Source organism: Capsicum annuum, chromosome 10 (genome assembly GCF_002878395.1).
Source record: "Capsicum annuum cultivar UCD-10X-F1 chromosome 10, UCD10Xv1.1, whole genome shotgun sequence".
NCBI classification, from domain to species: Eukaryota; Viridiplantae; Streptophyta; class Magnoliopsida; order Solanales; family Solanaceae; genus Capsicum; species Capsicum annuum.
In genome coordinates this window covers 148,573,665-148,583,121 of record NC_061120.1, presented here as the reverse complement: position 1 = coordinate 148,583,121, position 9,457 = coordinate 148,573,665, and positions in this window count along the sequence as shown.

Sequence of the window (9,457 nt, the reverse complement as noted above, 5' to 3'; positions counted from 1 at the left end):
GATCGCTTTCACGAGGTAATGTTTACTGAATAGTATAAATACTCTATTTTCTTTATTCTACTCCATTTTTGGACCTCCAAGCTTTACAAAAGTTGATTTTCGAGGGTTTCAACATTTATTTTTGTGTGGGTGACTTCAAACTCATCATCCCACTATTTATCATTGATTTTATCTTCTAAAACACCTTTAAATCATGATTTCAAAGTGGAAAAATTTGGGCTTTTACCTGTACAGGTTAAAAAGATTTTTTTTTTATTTTGGACCTCAATTTTAACCCCTTTTTATGGATTTTCTCCTATAGACTTCTATAATTTTGGAGAATATGTTTTTGAAACAAAATTTTGGTTTTACGCCTTTTATTTTTTATTCCATTTTCTGTATCCATTTTGGACCCGACCCCAATATGGGCAATATGAGTATCGTTATCTTTCTTTTGATGGATAAATGCTATATTTGAATATTGTAGTTCATTTTGAGGTCGCTCATGAGGGGAAGGCTTCGGGTTGAAGCACTTTAGATTGGAATTTCATCATTTTGAGGTAGACTACGACTTAACTTTTTTCAGATTAAGCTGGGTAGCTAATGAATAAATAAAGCATGATATAAGTTGGAAAAAATAACTATGAGATTTATATTTCGAGATTAGTTTTACTGTTGTGTGCTTGTGTGGGGGCTTAATGAGTAAGTCCAGATTCTAATATAATGAGAATTTGAAAAAAGTAATAAAATAGAACAAGGGGAGACTTCTAGAATGAAGTCAGGCCATAAATATAAGCAAATGCAGAAGTCTAAACATATTACATAGCCATCCCAAAACCTGGTATCATAAGTTCAAAGAGTGTCCAAATTCAAATTCAAACATCTGTAAGTACCACACAAGTCTATATCTAATAGTAAATAAAGACATAAGATAGAGAAAGTCCGAATCATTCCCGTACTATGGAGTGCTCTAGTACCTTGAATGCCATATATCACAACAAGAATCATCCACTGCGGTTCACACTCGAATTGGGATCTTCTTGGAAGGGAACAAAGTAGGAGTGAGTATGGTCCATTTGTACTAAGTAGGTATCATAGGCTGATTGAGAAAGTAGAAAATAAAATAAGTAAAAGATACTATGAGTACGTTACTAGCATACATAAAAGTTCCTAATGTTAGATCACACCATCTCTAATAAAAATTCTACAATATAAGGTAAAAAGGAGCTACACATGGACATATCCGTAGAAACTTAAAACATGGCAACAAATACATAGAGGGAGTACAAATGATGCATGAATGTAATGCAAATCGTGATGGAATGTTTTGTATACACCTAGCCTCAGCTCTTCCAGGATAGGGCCCATTAGGGGTTCACAATAAGTATACTTTATCAATCTCAACTCAACCTTATTGATAAATGACCTCAACCTAGGCTTTCCAGTACATCATGACTAATCTTGCCGGCAATGACCTCAACCAAGGATTTTTCAAAAGTGATATATTTTCTTTCAAACTCAATGTTCCTCAATGATACTAACATACCTTGAATGTATATGTATGAAATGAGGATGATATACTCGCAATCACATTAGTATGAAGACAACCAATTCATTCAATACATCTATAAATGAGCTTAGGAATCAACTAAGTATATCAAATATTCATGATATAGCTAGGCACCATTGGAATAAACATGCATGTAACACATTGTTAATAACATATAAACCCATCACTCAGGCATTTCTATCATGATAAAGGAAAACAGTGCTTAATAAAACATATAATATTTATTTCTAGCCCTTGAACGAGTATCACATTAAGAAATAAGGCAGTCAAAATACACACGTTAGGCCAATGATGTCAAATAAAGCCCCCCAAAGGGCAACAGGTAGTGTATAATATCATAAGTCAACAAAAATAGAGTATAAGCCCCCCACACGAGCATCACTAAATATATAATTTCCCAAAAATTATATGTCATAGTTATTTTTCCCAACCCATAGCTTGATTTACTTATTCATTAACTACCTAGCCCAGTATGAAGAAAGTCAAGCCATAACCAACCTAAAAGATAATGAAATTCAAGCCTAAGGTCCTCCCACATAGAGCCTTCCCTTTTCAAACAGCCTTAGAAACAACTAAAACATTCAAACATAACATCCACATGTTAAAAGAAAGCTAATGATACCCATATTTCTCATATTTTAGCTGGGTTCAAAACGAATTAAAAAATGAATGAGGTAAAGCCAGAATTTTAATTTACAAAAATATTTTCCAAGTTTAAAGAAATCTGTAGTTGAAAATCCATGCGAAAATTCGTTAAAATTGAGGTCCAAATTGAGAAAAGTCATTTAAGTTTTTCTAAAAAAATTCTCAAAATCTCATGTGAAAACCAATATTAAAGAATGTTATGATGATATAATTCTATAAAAGTAAGGAAATTAAGGTTTTTGAGCTTATCCAATCTCAAATTTTGATTAATAACCCTAAAAATCGCTCAATCCTGAAGTCTAAAGTCCAAAATAGTAAAAAATTATGATGTGGATTATATACAATGATTGTCACTTAGGTGGATAGATGATCTCTTAAGTGATAACTTCTTAAGTGACCGATTAAGCGGTTAGGTCATTGCTTAAACGACTAAGCCTAAGTGGTCGACCTTCACTTAGCAGTCAAATGTCTCTTAAGCGAGCTCTGTTTAAGCGATGAGGCTTTCTCTTAAGAGACTGAGGGACACCTTGGCTGGCTACTAAAATAACTCATTGGTCACATAAGCGACCCTCTCCTTAGCAACCAAATGATCGATTAAGCAGTTGTAACAGTAAATGCCCACCACCAATAAACGTAGAGTTGTACCATGTTTTTGATGGAACTCTTGGAATTTATTTGAAATATTGAGAACATAGACAATATGCTACAAGGATAAATTCAATATTTCGGACTCAACGGAGACATCAAATTTTTCAAAATAAAAAATTATTTTTAACAAACTAACCCTAGGACCCCTATAAGGCATATTTCACTAGTTTTTCAAATAAAGGGTCAAAATGCAACTAAAGGCTCCGAACCTAAATCAACCCCGCTACTAATCCAAATTCAACATTTAAGATATAATAAAACTATCTAAATTGTCATTCGATAGTTAGAACAACAAATAGTGATTGAATTCAATAAGGGAACTTCCAAAGCTCCTAAACACCTCAAACCCTCTCAAAACCCTTTCGTAGGCATTGAAAACTGCATCAACTATTCCCACACCACAAAATCAACATGAAGTAACTAAAGGAAAGAGAAAAATGGTCAAATCATATAAAAAGCTAGATTTCACAAATCGGGTCATTACAAGAACTACTTAAGGTGTTTCCTGTTGTTTTATGGGTACAAAATCTGTATGTTTCAATAAAAACTTCATTACTTTATTTGAGATTATCTTTCAAGAACTACAATGAAGTTCAAAACCTTCAAACACAAGTTCAAATAAACTATAAAATGAAGTATTTATCAACTTTTTAGAAATAAAAATGAAGCATAAATATTAAAACCAAGTCCACCGACTTTACGGTGTGTCCTTAAGGAATTTATTCCCCTCAAGTACCCGAGGTTGTGGAATCTTTCATCCCAGGATAAAATGGTTTACTTTCTGAAAGTAGCGGTGTCTCAAACTTTCAGAAACTTTGAACACACTCAACGGTTTGATGATCACAATAGAGTTTTTTAAGAAGAAGAAAAATGTTTTCAACTCTAAAATTCATGTCTATACCTGATGAGTAGTTCAGGTATTTATAGAATTAAGTGTCCCTTTGGAAATGAATCAATGGGTCATGAAAAGAGGCACCATTTTTGAACAGTCACGTCACCTTTACCTGGTCTGTGCTGGAGTTGCGCTTGATTTGTAGCCATATATGATATTTTACAGATTCTAGTGACATCTGCGCAACACCTACACTGGACCTGTGCCCATAGGTCGCTAGGTGCGTGTGCAGGTTACTTTTTTACTTGAAATAATATGCCTTTTACCTCGAAAGGTTGTGTCCCTTCGAGGTGCATTGTGTATCCATCCGCATACCGTCCAAAATGTGTTCGCACATGGAGAAAAATATTTCCATTAGATTTTTGAATTAAACTTTCACTTGTTTCCAAGTTTCAAATAATTTTTTTCCAAAAAATTAATCTCTCGATCAATCATTTGACAAATCCAAATCCAAAGCTAAAGTCGAGCTGAGTGAGCAATGACGACGATGGTGCGAGTCATCTCTTTGTTCTTGCCTCACTATCCATATGAAGGAGTGTTTCTTAATAAAAACATAATAAATTTACTTTCTCCCACCAATGTGGGAGAACTTGACTTCTTCAAGTGACATTTTACTTTGCCTTCAAATTGTTCCCTCTATTTTCCATTGACAAATACAACTTAGAACCCAAAAATCCCCCACATGAATGGGGAATATCTATTTTATAAAAAAAATTATGGACAAATATGTGATCAACAAGCAAAGACAGATTGCATCTGGATAAGTGAGTTTCCCTTTGAACTTTTCATAGTGAATATGTATCGGATGCACTCGATCAATTGGTAGATTTGATATTTTTGAACCATCAAACTTTAATTTATACTCAGACAACACATGTAATACAACCAACCTTTTACCATTAATGGTTTTCACGGTTTTGTTTATTTTATCCATGAATGTGTCCTGTTTCATGAGAGCGTAGAGAATATGTCTTTACTACCATTCTTCTTGAAACGGCTTCCACTTCATCCTCACATAGGTGATTTCTAAATGTTTAATCTTATATATTAAACTATTTGGTCAAATCTATCAAACTTAGAAAACTATTAAAAAGCTTCAAACCATAAGCCTTATCCTTATTTCCTAAACATTGTCTACATCATGAGAATGGGTTGAATATATTGACAATATTGAATCGTCAGTCATAACTTTGTTTGATCTCCTTTAACTTAGATCTTGGGATCTCTAGTCTGCTAGGTAGAGTTACTGCTATGCTGACTTGTCTTAGGCTGTAAACCCATTCTCTTTGATGTTCTGTCGACTTTTTCTCTAGATAGGACTTTTATAAGAGGATCCGACACATTATCCTTTGACTTAACATAGTCAACAGTAATAATTCCACTAAAGCCTTTTACTACATATACTTCTCCTTTTCTAATTACAACTTTTTTAGAAACAAATATATATTTAAATCTATTTTTGGTTAGAAGTGATATAGAAATAAAGTTCTTTCTCAACTCCGGTACTTAAAGGACGTTGTTGAGAATCAACACTTTGCCTAACGTTATTTTCAAGTCGATTTTTCCCGTCACTTCAACCTTTGCTATTGCGGAGTTATCTATATAAATTTTCTCCTCATCTTGAGCCAAAGCGTATGAAGCAAACAACTCTTTGTTGGCACAGACATGGTGGGTGGCACTGGAATCAATCCACCAATATCTAAGATTACCTACCAAGTTGCATTCTAAAAGCATGACACATAGATCATCCATTTTATTTATGGATTCAACCATGTTGGCTTGATCCTTCTTCTTGCCTTTCATAGGGTCCCGATAATCTATGAACTTGTGGCTAGCCTGGACCCAATTAAAGCACTTTCCCTTGAATTTCTTCTTTGGCAAATTGCTTTATTGTCCAGTTTTCTTCGATTTCTTTGAGTTGCTAGGGTCATCCTCTACAATGTTGGCTCCACTTATTGCGGAATTTCCTTTCGACCTCTTCTCGACAGCTTTGTTAACTTCCTCAAGACATAACCTTACAATGAGGTCTTCGACTGACATCTCCTTCCTTTTGTGTTTTAAGTAGTTTTTAAAATCCCTCTACAAAGGTGACAATTTTCTATTATAGCCACTACTTGGAAAGCTTCGTTCACAATCAAACCTAAATCAAAGGTTATGTGATTATTAAGAACATATTTAACATAGTCAAATAAGGTATTTACTATATTTATACCTTCAGCAAGGTGATCGTGGATGATTACTTGCAATTCTTGTATTTGAGAGACAACAGTTTTACTGTCAGTTAACTTGTAGTCAAGGAACTTTGCAACAAAGAGACTTTTAGTTCCTGCATCCTCAATTATATACTTTTGTTCCAAATTATTCCACAACTCTTTCGAGATCTTCATACCGCTGTATATATTATACAGGCCATCTTGGAGGCCACTTAGGATATAATTCTTGCATAAGAAGTCTGAGTTTTTTCATGCCTCCATTACAAAAAACTGCTCCTTGTCTAGTGTATCTTTCGGTAATTTTAGAGCATTTTCTAAGATAAACCTTTGAAGACTTAACGTCGTCAAATAGAAAAACATCTTTTGCTTCCTGCATTTGAAATCTACACCCGTAAACTTTTTAGGTTTCTCCGCAGGTGCCATTGCGGGCGCAACACTTGTGCGGCTTGTCATAGCAATAATTGTTGCAGCTACACTTACTAAATCATTATTTACATGACTTTCAGTAGTCATTTTTCTGTCACAATAAGACAATCAACTTAGTATGTTAGAATACTAATTATAAAGTTGTAAAAACTTTAAACACCACTTGTTTCTAGTTTAACGATGGAGTTTTTATGTTCTTTTAATCGTTATTCGAATGACCTTTAACTCGTGATGAAGTTTTTATGTCTTCAAATCACTTGTTAAGATCAAACAGAGTAGACAACACTAAGCTTTAATCTCCAGAAATCAAATAATACAGATTCTAATAAATTCCTTAAGATTGTTGTTTACGGGTACAAAATTTGTATGTTTCAATACAAACTTCAACACTAAGTTCAAGAATATTTTTCAAGAACTACAATGAAGTTCAACACCTTCAAACAGAAGTTCAAATAAAATATAAAATGAAGTGTTTATCAACTTTTCAGAAATAAAGATAAAGCAGAAATAATAAAACCAAGTCCACCGACTTCACGATGTGTCCTTAAGGAATTTGTTCCCCTCAAGTACCTGAGGTTGTCAAATTTTTCCTCCCAGGATAAAAGGGTTTACTTTCTGAAAGTAGTGGTACCTCAAACTTTTAGAAACTTCAAACACACTCAACGTTTTGATGATCACAAGAGTTTTTTAAGAAGAAGAAGAATATTTTCACCTCTAAAATTCGTGTCTATGCCTGAGCTGAAGTTTAGATATTTATAGACAGTAAGTGTCCATTTGAAAAGGAAGAAATAGTTCATGAAAATAGGTACCATTTCTGATCAGTCACGCTACCTTTGCCTGATCTGCGCTGGAACTGTGCCTGACTTGCAACCACATGTGACATTATGCAGATTCCAGTGACATCTGCGCAATATCTGTGCTGGACCTGGGCGCGCAGGTCTCCAGGTGCGCGCGCATATCACTTTTATGCTTGAAGCAGTGTGCCTTTACCTTGAAGGGTCGCGTTTCTTTGAGGTGCATTGTGTATGCGTTCGCATGGCGCCCGAAATACATCCGCACATGGAGAAAATTTTTGGATTCAAATAAATTTTGTCCAAAATGTTAATCTTTCAATCATTTGACAAATTCGAAGCCTAAGCCGAAAATGAGCGAGCGATGACAACGATGACACAAGACATCTCTTTGTTCTTGCCTCACTATCTACATAAAGGAGTGTTTCTTAATAAAAACACAATAAAATTTCTTTCTCCCACCAATATGGGAGAATCTGACTTCTTCAAGTGACATTTCACTTTCTCTCCAAATTGTTTCCTCTATTTTTCATTCACACATATAACTTAGAAGCCAAATTCCTAACATAAGCAAATCACAACTACACATCATAAAGTTCTAACCAAGCTTTGAATTTCTTGAATGACTTTCAATAGAGTTTCAGCTTTTTCACTGCCATAAAACTAAACAAATGTCTATAAGTGAAACTAACTCTAGAAATCAACAACGTTTCAAATTCCATACTACTTTAACAATATTATTTCACAACCTTACCATCGAATTCCTATTCCAAAAATTATTTAGCAAAATATATTGAGAGCTCCAATTTGTATATGAGCTCAAGCAAAGGAAATCTGACCACCTTATCTAACAGAAATACCCCTATAATATGATTTAGTCTCAGGTATAATCTTTATATTTAAAATCAAATATTTATACCTCTTTACTATCATTAGGTTTGTGAGATAATGATAACAATCTAAAAAGAAATGCTCAATTATTTTAATTTGATTATTTTTTATTAATTAGTACTGAGATTATTTTATCGCATCATGTAGAAGGTGAGACAATTACGCTCGTGAGATATCTTTGTCGATCTCTTCCCGCATACCAAATGACCCAAAGAAATACTTAGATCCCTACGAGGTATATCTGTACTAAGAATATTAAAATATAATTATAAAAAAGTAAATTTAATTTTAAGAAGTTTTTATGCATTTATTTCATGAAATTTAAGAAATTGAATATAGATATTTTTTTTGAACATATTTATTACATATTTGATTAAAATAGAGAATAAACATTATTTTAGAGCATGTATTTTTCAAAAATTATGGATAAGAAATGACCACAATTTACTTAATAAGATATACCGGCAACATATCATTAATAACTTCCCTACACTTTAAATATGTAAGTTGTTTGCATTTTTATTAGTTACTATTTTAGTGTATAACGCACGTGTATTATGCGTTTTCGATAAGAATCAGAAGGAGCCTAAATTGACATAAATTCTACTATTTTTCGCTATTTTATGTGTTTATGTTATTTTTTCTTGAGACATTCTTATCTAAAATCAATACTAAAACATGTTTAAGATAAAATTAGTGTTTTGAATGGATCAACATGCCTATAAGTTGATCTAACAACATGATAATTTTATCGATGTTCACGTGAACTGCGTCAATTCAGTGAGTCTTCATTGTTGATGTACCCATAGAATGCGATTGACCTCAACATATGAGCATGTTATTGGGATAACAACACGACGAAGAAAGGAACCTTGAACAAGGATAACAAAGAGAAATTATAAAAAAAATTAATAATATATTTAATTAATTTATTACCATATTGTCATTAATAAGACTCAAAAAGAAAGTACTTCCTCCTAATTATTTTATTTATTTATTTTGTTATAACGACATTTCCTGTATCAAAAATGAGAGTTATGTACCGACTAATCTGGTTATTGGACATAGTCCCTAACCTTTTAATCCATTTTAATTTGTGCGTTTTATTTTCCTTTTCTATTTCATTTTTAAAATAGTTTATCTTTTCTTTTTCCTGACTCATTTTTCATATCAAGTGTTTAACGCTATATAAGTAAAAGATATTTTAATATATTTAACATATTTTTAATTCAAAATTCGAAGTTCAAAAGCATTAAAATTACGTTGAGAGGATTACCTACCTTTTTTAGCTAAATGGAAAAAATAAAGCATTCTTGTGTTCACATAAAAAGAATCTTTTAATATTGCATACTTATGTGTACTGATAGGTGATGAAGCTAGGTTTATGATTCTTGTGGAAGTT